Genomic DNA, 12,851 nt, shown 5'->3' on the forward strand with positions numbered 1-12,851 from the left:
CAACTCTAAATTTCTCACATCCCCATCATCCAAAAACTTGACAACAGGCAAGCCAGGAGAAGAAATCCCTCCTGGGCTCCCATAAACCGGAACACTTAACTCCGAAGAAAGAGGTATTAGTAATCATTCCCTCAATCCGGGCCCTCTTTGAGGTTGAGCCTACTTCCTCCTCCCCAAGGATATTCCTTATGACAGCTCTTATAGATTTTATCTGGGGCTCAAACCCCTAATCATTGTAAGGTGACTTTCAAATTAAATGAGTCTGTGTCCAGCGCTGGAATTGACTAACCTGAATGAAAAGACAAGACCTGTCCTTGCAGGAAGTTAGCAACAAGACTGATGAGTTTATTGAGGTACTGACATTTATAGAAAACCATAAGGCACTTTACATAAGGCGTGTAATTAGGAAAGCAACAACTATAATTGGGTGTTCTCACCCAGGAAATGTAACACCATTGGATGTAAGTACACAAAGGAGTCTAATACTATTGGCTACATGCAAATACTGAAACTTCACATAAACCAAATGTCCAGATGTCCTCCTGGATACCTTCCACTAGGTGGTGCTAGCGAACACTAAGCCTTTGTGTGCTGAGTGACCAAACCCAAACTTCAGTTATCAGTACACAAAGTTATGTGAAATAATGCTGAATCTTTAAAATGTCCGACAGTATGTAAGATGGCGTCTGAGTCCAGTGTAATATCTTTAACATTTCCCCCCTTTTGAGCTTTGCATGGCCTGTAACTGTTGTCCAGAGTGACCTCCTCAAACTCCAGGTACATACAGGTAGGCTAAGCCCTTACCTGCTGGACTTGTTAACTCTTCACCAGATCCCCTGGAGGCCAGTCACTCGGGGGTTACAGGCCTGCATACTCAAATTACATCATTGTGTTTCCATAGTTTATGGGTTTATTAACAGGCTGGTTCTTCAACAAGATGGTATCCTCCGCTCCGGGCACTTCTCCTGTCGTGGTTCTTACCACCTGGACGGCCATCTGGGACATGGTGGACTTGATGATGAGGACCACACAGCACGCAATAAGTGACGAGAGCAAAATCACAATCCCCAATATCACCCCTACTTAAAGGAAACCCTTCCAATCCCCCAACCACAAAGTGAAGGACAAAGTGTCCACCCCTGAGTTTCTCTTGAGTTCCCTCGACAGTCATTCAATCTCTTCACGAGCATGGGTAATGGATCCATAGGGGGCGATGTCATCTGGGATGTATATGCAACAAGCCACTCCCACCATCTTACAGACTCCTCCCTTCTCAGCAAGGATCATGTCCAAAGCCGTGCGGTTCTGGGAAGCATCTCGGATACAATCACAAATCTCTGTTGATTACAATACAACCAGTTAACCCAATCAACATCTTTGCTCATAGCTCTCTGGGGAATAATGGACTCTAGACCTGCCCATATCTGATTGTGGGCCTTGTACTCATATGGGACCCCCCTTGGTGCCCCCACTGTATCTATATGAACGTTGTCATCTAGGTGCTTCTCTCTCAGACCTTCAGAATTCTTTGGGATTCTCTACCTTTACTTTATGTGTCTGATCAACCTTATCCCTGGGGATCACGAGGAAGGAATGCACAAGTGTTATAGAAGGTCATTGGCTTGTTGCACCAACCGTAGGTAAAGTCTCCTACCCTGGGGGCATCCTGGTCAGCCCTACAGATACAATAATACTCATGGTTGGGGTGTTCCTGAGCATACAGTCAGTCAGAAGGGACCAGCTAGCAAGAAGAATAAGTGAGCGTGGAAGCGTGCTGACTTCCCTCTAGATTCACAGACGTGGCACTGGTCAGCAGGACTTGGAAAGGACCATCATATCGAGGCTCCAGACTCTCTCCCTGGTGTCTCTTTACCACTATGTAGTCTCCAGGCTTCAGGTTATGCGTCCTGAGGTCTCTGTCTGGATCTGAAAAAGGAATCAGAAACACTTTTGCCGACCTTTTTCAAGGCCTGGCTCAACTGTGTGGCATGTTCCACCTGGTTTCCTGCCATCATCTCTAGGGTCGGTGGGAAGTAGGGGCCTAGTCTGGGTGCACAGCCAAAAAGTACTTCAAAGGAGGACAATCCCATCTTTCTGTTGGGTGTGGTCCTAACTGAATGGTGGGCAGCAGGAAAGCACTCGGGCCATGGTTTCCCTGTTACTTCCATGGCCTCCCGGATCTCTAACTTAAGAGTGCCATTTATTCTCTCAAACCCACAACTAATTCGGGAAGGGTAAGGGGTGTGCAGGGCCTGTTCTACACCCAGGAGGGACAAGGCTTTAGGTTTTTACCTGTCCAGTGAAGTGGGTTCTGCGACCGGACTCTATGGTCTCTGGAAGTCCAAACCTGCAGAAAAATCTCACTCACCAACTTCTTGGTTGCAGCTCTGGCAGTAGCCTTGGTCATGGGAGAAGCTTCTGGCCACCCTGGAAAGAGATCAATGCACACAGGCACGTATTCCTACGTACCACTTTTTGGTAGCTGGATAAAATCCATCTGCAGTCTCTGGAAGGGATACAGTGGCTTGGGTGTCACCTTCCGTGGGGTCTTTTCCACCTTACCCGGGTTGTGGTGGGCACAGACTATAAAGGCTTTCACTAGTCTAGTGACAGGGGTAGTAATGCCCGGGGCAAACCACTTGCGGTTTATGAGCACTAGCATGGCCATTTTGGATATGTGTGTGTGTCCGTGGCCTACTTGACTTACTGTCGGGTGCAGGGCTCCGGGCAGGCACACCCTCTCTCCCAGCATCCAGGTCCCATAGGCATCTGGGCTCCAGCTTTCCTCCACACTCCCTTCACTTCTGATGACTCTCGGGCCACCAGGGACTGGAACACCTGTGGATCAAACTTTCCAACTCAGAACTCACCGCTGAGACTTCAGGACAGTCTCTGGGATCCATCTGTGCAGCTGCCTTCGCCATCCCGTCAGCCACATACTTGCCCTTGGCTTGTGGAGTTACCAAATTGTGTGTGCTTTTACTTTTATTATCCTCACCTCTTGTGGAAGTAAGAGAGCATCCATGAGCTCTTTAACCAGCGTGCCATGCTTAAAGGGGTTCCCTGCAGAGGTGAGGAAATCTCTAGCCTTCCATATGGGTTCATAGTCGTGTTTAGACCCCAGAACTATACCTTGAGTATAGATGTTCGCCCTTTTACCTTTCACCAGCTGTAGCGCTTCCCTGAGTGCCGTCACTTCACCTCCTGCACTGACCTGTGTGGAGGGAGCTGTTCTGCTTGTACTACCTCATGTGCGCCACTGACCACTGTATATCCAGTGTAGAACCGTCTGTCTTCTCCTGCAGACCTGGAGCCATCTATGAGAAAAAAACTCAACATCTGTTAATCACCCTTCTCTCCCCCCTCTCTGAATCCTGAAAGACTGGCGATAGAATGAAGGATTCAGAGCTGTGCACCTTATCAGTGTATCCTGGGGCATCAGGAGTGCACACTGGAGCCTTTGCTCAGATGCTTGGGCTGTACTTGGGTGAGGACACTGTGCAAGGTATATGGCGTTTGCACTGTAACTGAGTGATCTAGGATCAGCTCACTGGCCTCACTGCTGCAGCTACTGACACATGAGGGGCTCCCCTCACGACTGAGTCTAACCGGGCCTAATAGAGGGCCACTGGGGAGGCCACCACGTTCCTGGACTCGACACCTGTGGCGTGACCTAGATACTCAGTGCAAAAATAAAACAAAAGTTTGATCCAGTGGGATGTGCCTAGGGCTGGGGCAGACAGGATTTCTCAGCTTAAGGCTATGAAATGCATCAATTGCCTCCTGACTAAGGGCAAATGGAGAAGAGGCAATTCAATTATCAAGGGGCAACATCAGGCTTGAGGCAGACCTTATCCCAGGCCTGAAGGAACTGGCCAGTCCTAGAAACATGTGAAGAGGCTTAGGGCCTCGGGACAGGGGCACATTCTGGACTGCCAGCTTTCTTTCTGGTGTTTGCCTGTGGCTGAGAATCAGTGGCCTAGGAAGACCACCTTCTCCTGGCAGTACCGGAGTTTGTCTCAGGAAACTTTGCAACCCTTCTGGAACAGAAAACACATAAGGTCAATACATGCATCCTGGCAAACAAAAACAGTGGGTCCTCCGCATACTGATGAGGAGAACATCCAGTAAGGGGCTAGTCTGTCAGTCTACTCCCTATAGGGCCGTGTAGTATGGAGTACTGGCTGGGGGAGTTTTACCCCCCTTGTGGGAATCTGCACCAGGTATACTGGAATACCGGAATGGTAAAGGCAAATAGGTCCTGGTAATCCTCATGTAGGGGCACAGAGAGGAGGACATTTGCCAACAGGGAAGAGTACTACAATGAAAGGCACTAACTCTATTTGGGGGGGCTTTCAGAAGAGGGGGACTGTTCTTGCTGACATCCTTGTCCGTTACCACCCCCCTTGTCCCGCCCTGTTGGGGCCGTTTACGTTTCCTAGAGTGTGGGAAGTCACTTCAGTAATGTCTCCTCCCTGTAACGCCCACTTGAGTCTGGCTGTCGGCGCAACCCAGCTTTCTCTCAGTCTCTTTTTGGCGCGGTCTGTGAAACTAGTCTCTGTTCTTCCTGGCTTTCTGCTAACACCGGTCTCCGCTTTATCTCATCTAGACATATAGGATTCTCTCAACCATCTCTAGTTCAGTGTTCTGTGCTCTCTATAAAATTCTGGCCAGACTCCAAGTCTCAAACAGAAGTCATGTACAAATGTGTTGGTTTTTAATCAAAAAGGAACAAAAGTCAGTCATAGGCTCTGTAATACAGTTAGGGGCTTGTTCTTGCTTAGTCTGTTCGTGGGGTACAAAGGAGGACGTCACATCATACTGTCTTTTTGTATTCTTATCACAAGCAAATTCCTCTACGTCTTTTAGGCTGTCAGCTCTGTCTCCCCCACTCAACACAGATGCTTTCTGTGTGCTTCAAGGCCACTTCTCACAGACAGAGATAAGACAAAGCAAAGCCCAGCTGCACAGAGATCTCCCTGATTAACTCTTCCAACTCCAGAAAGCAGGTACCAGAGACATTGCAACACTTTTTCTAGTAATTTTTCTGCAATTGTCAGAATCAAATAAGTTTTAAAATAAAAAAAATAAAATAAACAAACAGCGTTGTACACTCAAGACCCATAGCAAACGTTTGAAATTAGTGAAAATATTCACCTGCCGGCATTTATTTCAAACGTCCGCCAGGATGCCTCAAGGGTGAAGCTGCTGCTATCCTAGAACCAGCCTACAGTGTAGAGTTATAGGCAATTAACTTTCAGGGACTTGAAAAGAATATACTGTCTTAAGATGGCCGCCACTGAAAAATGGTAAGGCGTGTCATCTTCTCTAACCCCCAGATACGGGGGTGGAGTCTAAGAGGGTGCTGGTCTGCATTCCAAAAGATTTTTTTTTTTTTTTTTTTAATGGGCACTCTCTAGGATTCCTGTCCCTCTGTTCTGGTCCGTCCGTAGTCACTGGTCTAAGTCTCCAGTAATCAACCCCATCCACTTTCCTTTGTCATTAAGTCTCTACTTACATCAAAACAACCTTCTGCCTGGGTGTGCCACTTTTGTCTTTGAGCCAGCCACCATTTTCATCAAGTGCTGTCTCCTACCTTTGCACACTCAGAGGATCATCTAACATACACAAAAACTTCAATACCTCATAACTTCCTTTTACCCACTCTTTACCTTTCCTGTGTGACTCTATGTCAGTTGCCTTTTTAGGTCTGCAGTGTCCAGCTACAGTCTTACTTTGCTCACTACCCATTTTGTGGAATCTGTGGAATACCTGATTTTGTTCAAGGGCTATAGATATCCTCCGTACATACAGCTCCAGACTACCCCGCTAACTATCAGTAAGAACAAATTAGAGACCTTCACACAATATTTCAGAAATCAAGGAGATTACGCTCAACTGTAAAATTCCCGTCAGTGTCCTTCCTGCCTCTGTCCTTTCTGCATCACGGGGCCGCATCAATCCCGAAGGAACGATACGTAAATTTGGCCAGAATTTGTCTCTGCAAACTTCCAGATTCTATCCGCGCTTACATGAACAAAAATCTCAACACCATCACAAACTTTCTGAACTACATCAACAATTCACAAGAGGGCACTGCAGACCTTTTTCTACAACATACATATGCACCGTCCAGTCTCTGTCCGTCCGTCACCTTACAAGGGATCCTTTATCACAATTGTAGTGAACATACTATTATATATGGACATATAAGGCAAAGTACATAATATCACACAAGGAGATGACCTTACCCAGTCCCTTTCAGCCAGTGAAACAGAACTACAGTCAAGGTAGACAAAAATAGACTTGACTTACCCCGACGAGCGCTCATTGTCAGTTCTGGTCACTGGCCGCCTGGACTTTTGCGGAGGTCACCTCGATGGCTAGATGTCCATAAAAGTATGCCCACCCAGGGACGCCATTTCTTATAGATTTTATCTGGGGCTCAAACCCCTAATCATTGTAAGGTGACTTTCAAATTAAATGAGTCTGTGTCCAGCGCTGGAATTGACTAACCTGAATGAAAAGACAAGACCTGTCCTTGCAGGAAGTTAGCAACAAGACTGATGAGTTTATTGAGGTACTGACATTTATAGAAAACCATAAGGCACTTTACATAAGGCGTGTAATTAGGAAAGCAACAACTATAATTGGGTGTTCTCACCCAGGAAATGTAACACCATTGGATGTAAGTACACAAAGGAGTCTAATACTATTGGCTACATGCAAATACTGAAACTTCACATAAACCAAATGTCCAGATGTCCTCCTGGATACCTTCCACTAGGTGGTGCTAGCGAACACTAAGCCTTTGTGTGCTGAGGAGTGACCAAACCCAAACTTCAGTTATCAGTACACAAAGTTATGTGAAATAATGCTGAATCTTTAAAATGTCCGACAGTATGTAAGATGGCGTCTGAGTCCAGTGTAATATCTTTAACACAGCTTTCTGACCCAGAGGAACGGAATCATCAGAGTCACTTACAAAGTCTGAGAAATGTCCCATACTAGGTATCCCAATATCCCCTTCCCCCTCATCAGAGACCTCACCAGCCACTGTTTCCATATCAGGGACATCGAGGATGACCTCATGCGACAAAGCAGGCGTAACTTCCATGCTAGAGGGCCCCTCTCCACCACCATCAGAAGGGGGCTCAGCAACTGCACTTTCCACAAGCTTTTGGACAATTGGGGTAACTTGTAAACCACCAGATTTTGCTGAGGTACCCCCACACTTTCCAACCTCTGATTGCGGAGTATTCCTGGACTCTGCCTACTTGCACCTCTTTTAGCAGCATCAGCATAAGAAAAAACCTTACCATGATGAGGACATTTCTTACCCATATGACTGCTCTCACCACAGAAATTACAAACCCTAGAGGTATTAATTGTGTGTTCACTAAAACCAGGCCCCATTGGAACAGGCACTCTGGACGTGCTCATACTGTGCACAATTCTGACAATATTCTGCTTTGCCCATGAAAAAGCAGAAACCCTTTTCACCTCCAATGGAAAGGTTAGCTGGGGCGCAACGGAATCCTCCATCATAAATTACATAGTATCCAGAGCACCAGTTTAAGACACATCCAATTATAGTTGCAAATAAAATACACAGAATATGTTTTTTGATAAAATACAGTTTTATTAAAACAATGTACTAGAGGTCCAACATCCCACCCCTACCAATCGCATATAAACACATGCATATATCAAAATAGTATATATATATATATATATATATATATATATATATATATATATATATATATATATCAAACTAATGCACCTAAAGTTACACCTAAGAAAATCACTTGCAACATACATAGGAGTATGGCTATATACACTGGTTGGAAAAAGAGTTGCAGTAGTCCCTGAAACAATTGTGTGATTGTGCAGTGTTCACACTGTTGAGGTATTTGTTTCTTGAACAACAATGTTTCTCAGAAAAGTCTTAATCATGAAATGAGTACAAGATACAAAAGTCAAAATTTATCAAAGACAAAATCTTCTTTTCTTTTTTGCTTTCTTATACGTACTGTCCCAATTCAGAAACAATAGTTGGATAAAGTGTAACACACATTTGTCGTCACTTTAGTTGGATAAGACGTAGTGCACATTTGTCATCACTTTGGCGTCTTAGTTGGATGAAGCGTGACACAAATATTAGTAGTCTCTTATCTGGCTTGCAAATGATTAGGAAAGCAAGATTGTAATATTAAATGGTGTTCACTGAGTGTTTGTGAGAAATTGAAGATCATATACTCACACCACGTTCAGATTTCGCTCTCCTTGCAAGCGTGAGTCTTCTTCGGCGTCTGGTCAGATGTGTGTTTAATTATCCGGAGCTCCGTAACTGCTGGTTCCTTTTAATAATAGCGCTTATCCAAGGGCGTTCTACACTCCTACCAAAGTTATCCTGGCCAGGTGTAGTAATTTCCTTTGTATAAATGGTACAAGGAGAGTCTTAATCTTGGTAGGGTTTAAAAAACGTACTTGTTCTTTGTAGTCTGTGCATATATGTCTTCTATGAAGACGCAGTGGCGTTTCAATATCAAGATGCAATAGGATTCAGTCGCAGTCAAGTTCACTCGCCAAGCTAGACGCGTTTCAGAGGTTCTCTCTTCTTTCTCAATAGGTGGTGCTTAACCCCTTAACGACTTGGCCTTTTTTAGTTTTTTCACTTCCATTTTTCACTCCCCACCTTCAAAAATCTATAACTTTTTTATTTTTCCACATAAAGAGCTCTGTTATGGCTTATTTTCTGCGCAAAAATTGCACTTCATAGTGACGGTATTCAGTATTCCATGGCGCGTACTGGGAAGCGGGAAAAAAATTCCAAATGCAGTGAAAAAACACATTTGCGACACTTTCTTGTGGGCTTGGATTTTACAGCTTTCACTGTGTGCCACAAATAACATGTCTAATTTATTCTTTGGGTCGGTACGATTAAGGGGATACCAAATCAGTATAGGTTTTATAATGTTTTCATACATTTAAAAAAATTAAAACCTCCTGTACAAAATTTTTTCTTTTGATTTTGCCATCTTCTGGCAGCAATAACTTTTTCATACTTTGGTGTACGGAGCTGTGGGTGGTGTCATTTTTTGCGACTTTTGATGGCGTTTTCATTGCTATCATTTTTAGGACTGTGCGACCTTTTGATCACTTTTTATTAGTTTTTTTATATTTTCCAAAATGGCAAAAAAATTTCATTTTTGACTTTGGACGCATTGTACTAGTACGGCGCGCGTTTGGAAGGGGTTAAAGACTGCTTTGTTTTTTATACTTTCTTTTGGTAAGAAGAAAAACCTGGAAGTTGATTAAAACTTCTCCAGTTTCTACTTCCCCCTGGCGTTTAGATGGCGTTTTCATTGCTATAATTTTTAGGACTGTACGGCCTTTTGATCTCTTTTTATACATTCTTTTTATATTTTTCAAAATGGCAAAAATTGCCATTTTCAACTTTGGGCGCTATTTTCCGTTACGGGGTTAAATGCAGTGAAAAAACGTTATTATATTTTGATAGATTGGGCATTTTTGGACGCGGCGATACCTAATGTGTTTATGATTTTTACTGTTAATTAATATTTATATCAGTTCTAGGGAAAGAGGGTGATTTGATTTTTTAGTTTTTTGTATTATGATTTTTTTTAAACTTTTTTATTTTTACTTTTACTATTTTTCAGACTCCCTAGGGTACTTTAACCCTGGGTTGTCTGATCGCGGGTGTTACCGGTAAGCCTTTGCTGCAATATGCAGCAAAGACTTACCGGCTATTGAGACGGCTCAGCCCGCGAGCCCTCTCCATGCACCGGGACCCGGCGCTCGTGGTACTAGTACGCGTTGGGAAGGGGTTAAATTGTTAATTGTTTGAACTATACCATGAATCTGTCCTGCTCTATCCAGCTTCTTTTTTGGAAAGACCGGTGACACACAAAAGGGTGGAAGGTGCAATTCAAATCAGTATGAATGGCTCCAAGTGGAAAATAGTTTTATATAGTTTTCAAGCTCTTCTGTGAACTTTTAATGCCCTACAAATATGGATATTTGTCATAAATTTGAATGGAAAACACTTTGGAGGTAGAAGCTTGGCTTTGCTATGTGATGGAATTGAAATATTATTTTCCTGGATTCAAACCTGTGCCTTAGCACCCTCGTTTCTATAAAATACATTGCAATCTTGAATGTCTTTTTATTTTTGTATCAACAAAAGAAAGCATTGTTATAAACCGATTTAAGAATCTGTGAATAATCTCTGTGTTGATAACTTTTGAATCACAAGAGATTTTGAAAATCTGATTGAGACAATTGATTTCTAAGACAATTCACATTGGAAAAACTTTATCCATTCTGGTGTCTTGGGACTTTTATTCACCCTGTAGAAGTAGTAGAGTGTATAATACAAGTGATCGAACAATCACTAAGCAATGTATAAAAAAAAAAGTGTAAAAGCCAAATATCCAAGTAAGAGGAAAATAACAGTTTTAGCATTCACAGTACATTTTTAATGTAAACAATCAAATACATAAAGATTTTACAGTATGTTGCAGAGAAATGTCCGACGCCTGTCACTTCGCTGACCCTCAGCCCAGATTACTGGGTGTATATCCTTAGAGTGAAGCTGTTACAGAAGTCAATTAAATCTATATGATTCGGCTTTACAGTCATAAGGTACATGCCTCATTTTACTGGCTGTAAGGTTGGGTAATAAACTGGAACCTTTACGTGCTGCTAGCATTTCTTTGTCGGATTCAGTCGCAGTCAAGTTCACTCGCCAAGCTAGACGCGTTTCAGAGGTTCTCTCTTCTTTCTCAATAGGTGGTGCTTAACCCCTTAACGACTTGGCCTTTTTTAGTTTTTTCACTTCCATTTTTCACTCCCCACCTTCAAAAATCTATAACTTTTTTATTTTTCCACATAAAGAGCTCTGTTATGGCTTATTTTCTGCGTAACAAATTGCACTTCGTAGTGACGGTATTCAATATTCCATGGCGCGTACTGGGAAGCGGGAAAAAAATTCCAAATGCAATGAAAAAACACATTTGCGACACTTTCTTGTGGGCTTGGATTTTACAGCTTTCACTGTGTGCCACAAATGACATGTCTAATTTATTCTTTGGGTCGGTACGATTAAGGGGATACCAAATCAGTATAGGTTTTATAATGTTTTCATACATTTAAAAAAATTAAAACCTCCTGTACAAAATTTTTTTTTTTGATTTTGCCATCTTCTGGCAGCAATAACTTTTTATATCCTTAGAGTGAAGCTGTTACAGAAGTCAATTAAATCTATATGATTCGGCTTTACAGTCATAAGGTACATGCCTCATTTTACTGGCTGTAAGGTTGGGTAATAAACTGGAACCTTTACATGCTGCTAGCATTTCTTTGTCAGCGATTTGAGCATATGTGAATAACAGATGGTGAAGTAAGTATTGTTTATAAGATTGATATTGCAGGATATATGTCCTATGTTTTGCAGCTTAAAGGACATCTACTACCACATTTAGGGGTGGTAGACTGTCCCCAAACGTACCTTAGGGGTTATGGGGGGCTGCTGCTGGCATGCTCCGGGCCGTGTTGGGGGCGCTTGAGTAGCCAAACGGTGAGCGCCTCCGGCTCATTTACATAAAGTTTATAAGTGAATATTTCTGGATACAACATGGCCAGGAGCATGCCAGCAGCACCCCCCCCCCCCTCATCTCCCCTCAGGTAACAAGCAAACGTTTGGGGACAGTTTACCAACCCTTAATGTGGTGGTAAATGTCCTTTAAGAAAATAAACTTGGTTATGTTGATACATTATTAATTTGCATGAGTTCAGAATAAGGGCTGGTTTCTGTAAGCATTGGTTAGTGTGTACTAAAAGTAAGTAAAATACAATGATTTATTTATTTACCTGGCTCCCTGCAAGCAGCATTTGGTGAGTCACAATAACTCATATAATTATTTTTATCTATTTGTATTGTGCGACAACTCCTTCAGAACATATTCACCCATCAAAAAATGTACACAATGTTGCATTGTTGGATAAATTCATAGACTCCTCTGCTTACATCTTTAACTCCTATTGCACACACCTTGATGTATACTATGTAAACTAACAGCCAATTTGTGAGTCATTTTAATCTACTTGGGACCAGCATTGTCTACAAAGTTAAAGCTCTTCTCTAAAACATTACTGCTGCATTGTGATCTTTAAGAACTAAAATTGAATGTTATGTGAAGAACTGTAAGTATTTACTAAGTTCTATATATATATATATATATATATATATATATATATATATATTAGTATTCATCTCTTTTTTTTCTGCCATGTTTATAGACCTTCATGTGTACTTTGTGGTTCTGCTTTCTTCTGTGTATATCCAATGATTTTGCAAGGGGGTATGTCTGTACTTAAATCTATTCTTGTGGATTTTTGGTTTATTTCACATCATTTGTAGATTACTTTATGGTTCTTTTAACCCCTTAACATTCTGCACTGTACATGTACAGGGCAGAGGTGCAGTGGGTATATGAAGAGGGCTTTGTGTTCATGTGTATGTGAAAGATACAAGAGCTCCAGGCAGCCATGTTATATCAGAACATGTCAGGTACTTGTGTAGCTGATGTCTGTGTCTCACACATGTGTATAAGGAGGATGCAGCATGTCAGCAGATGCAGCACACACACTAGCAATGCTTTACTATACATTACACACAGAAATGAGCAGGAGGAGGAGAGGGGAGGGGTAACAGGGGTGACATCACTGCCTCTGACCATGTGACCAGCCTCATTTACATGATAAAAAATAGATGATTTTACAATGAATAATGTATGAAATAACTAGATAAAGGCTGTGATGGG

At 42.5% G+C, this 12,851-nt stretch overlaps 1 protein-coding gene across 1 annotated transcript in view; it reads left to right on the top strand.

Annotated features, from left to right (window-relative positions):
• Positions 1-12,090: 12,090 nt before the first annotated feature.
• Positions 12,091-12,851, top strand: part of LOC140068936 (hydroxysteroid dehydrogenase-like protein 1) — a 58,368-nt gene continuing 57,607 nt past the window's right edge. The window contains exon 1 of the mRNA XM_072114288.1: positions 12,091-12,231. The gene's annotated coding sequence lies outside the window, so the exon portion shown is untranslated. The remainder of the gene's footprint in view (positions 12,232-12,851) is intronic.

The sequence above is a fragment of the Engystomops pustulosus genome, chromosome 7 (assembly GCF_040894005.1).
Source record: "Engystomops pustulosus chromosome 7, aEngPut4.maternal, whole genome shotgun sequence".
Taxonomy (NCBI): domain Eukaryota; kingdom Metazoa; phylum Chordata; class Amphibia; order Anura; family Leptodactylidae; genus Engystomops; species Engystomops pustulosus.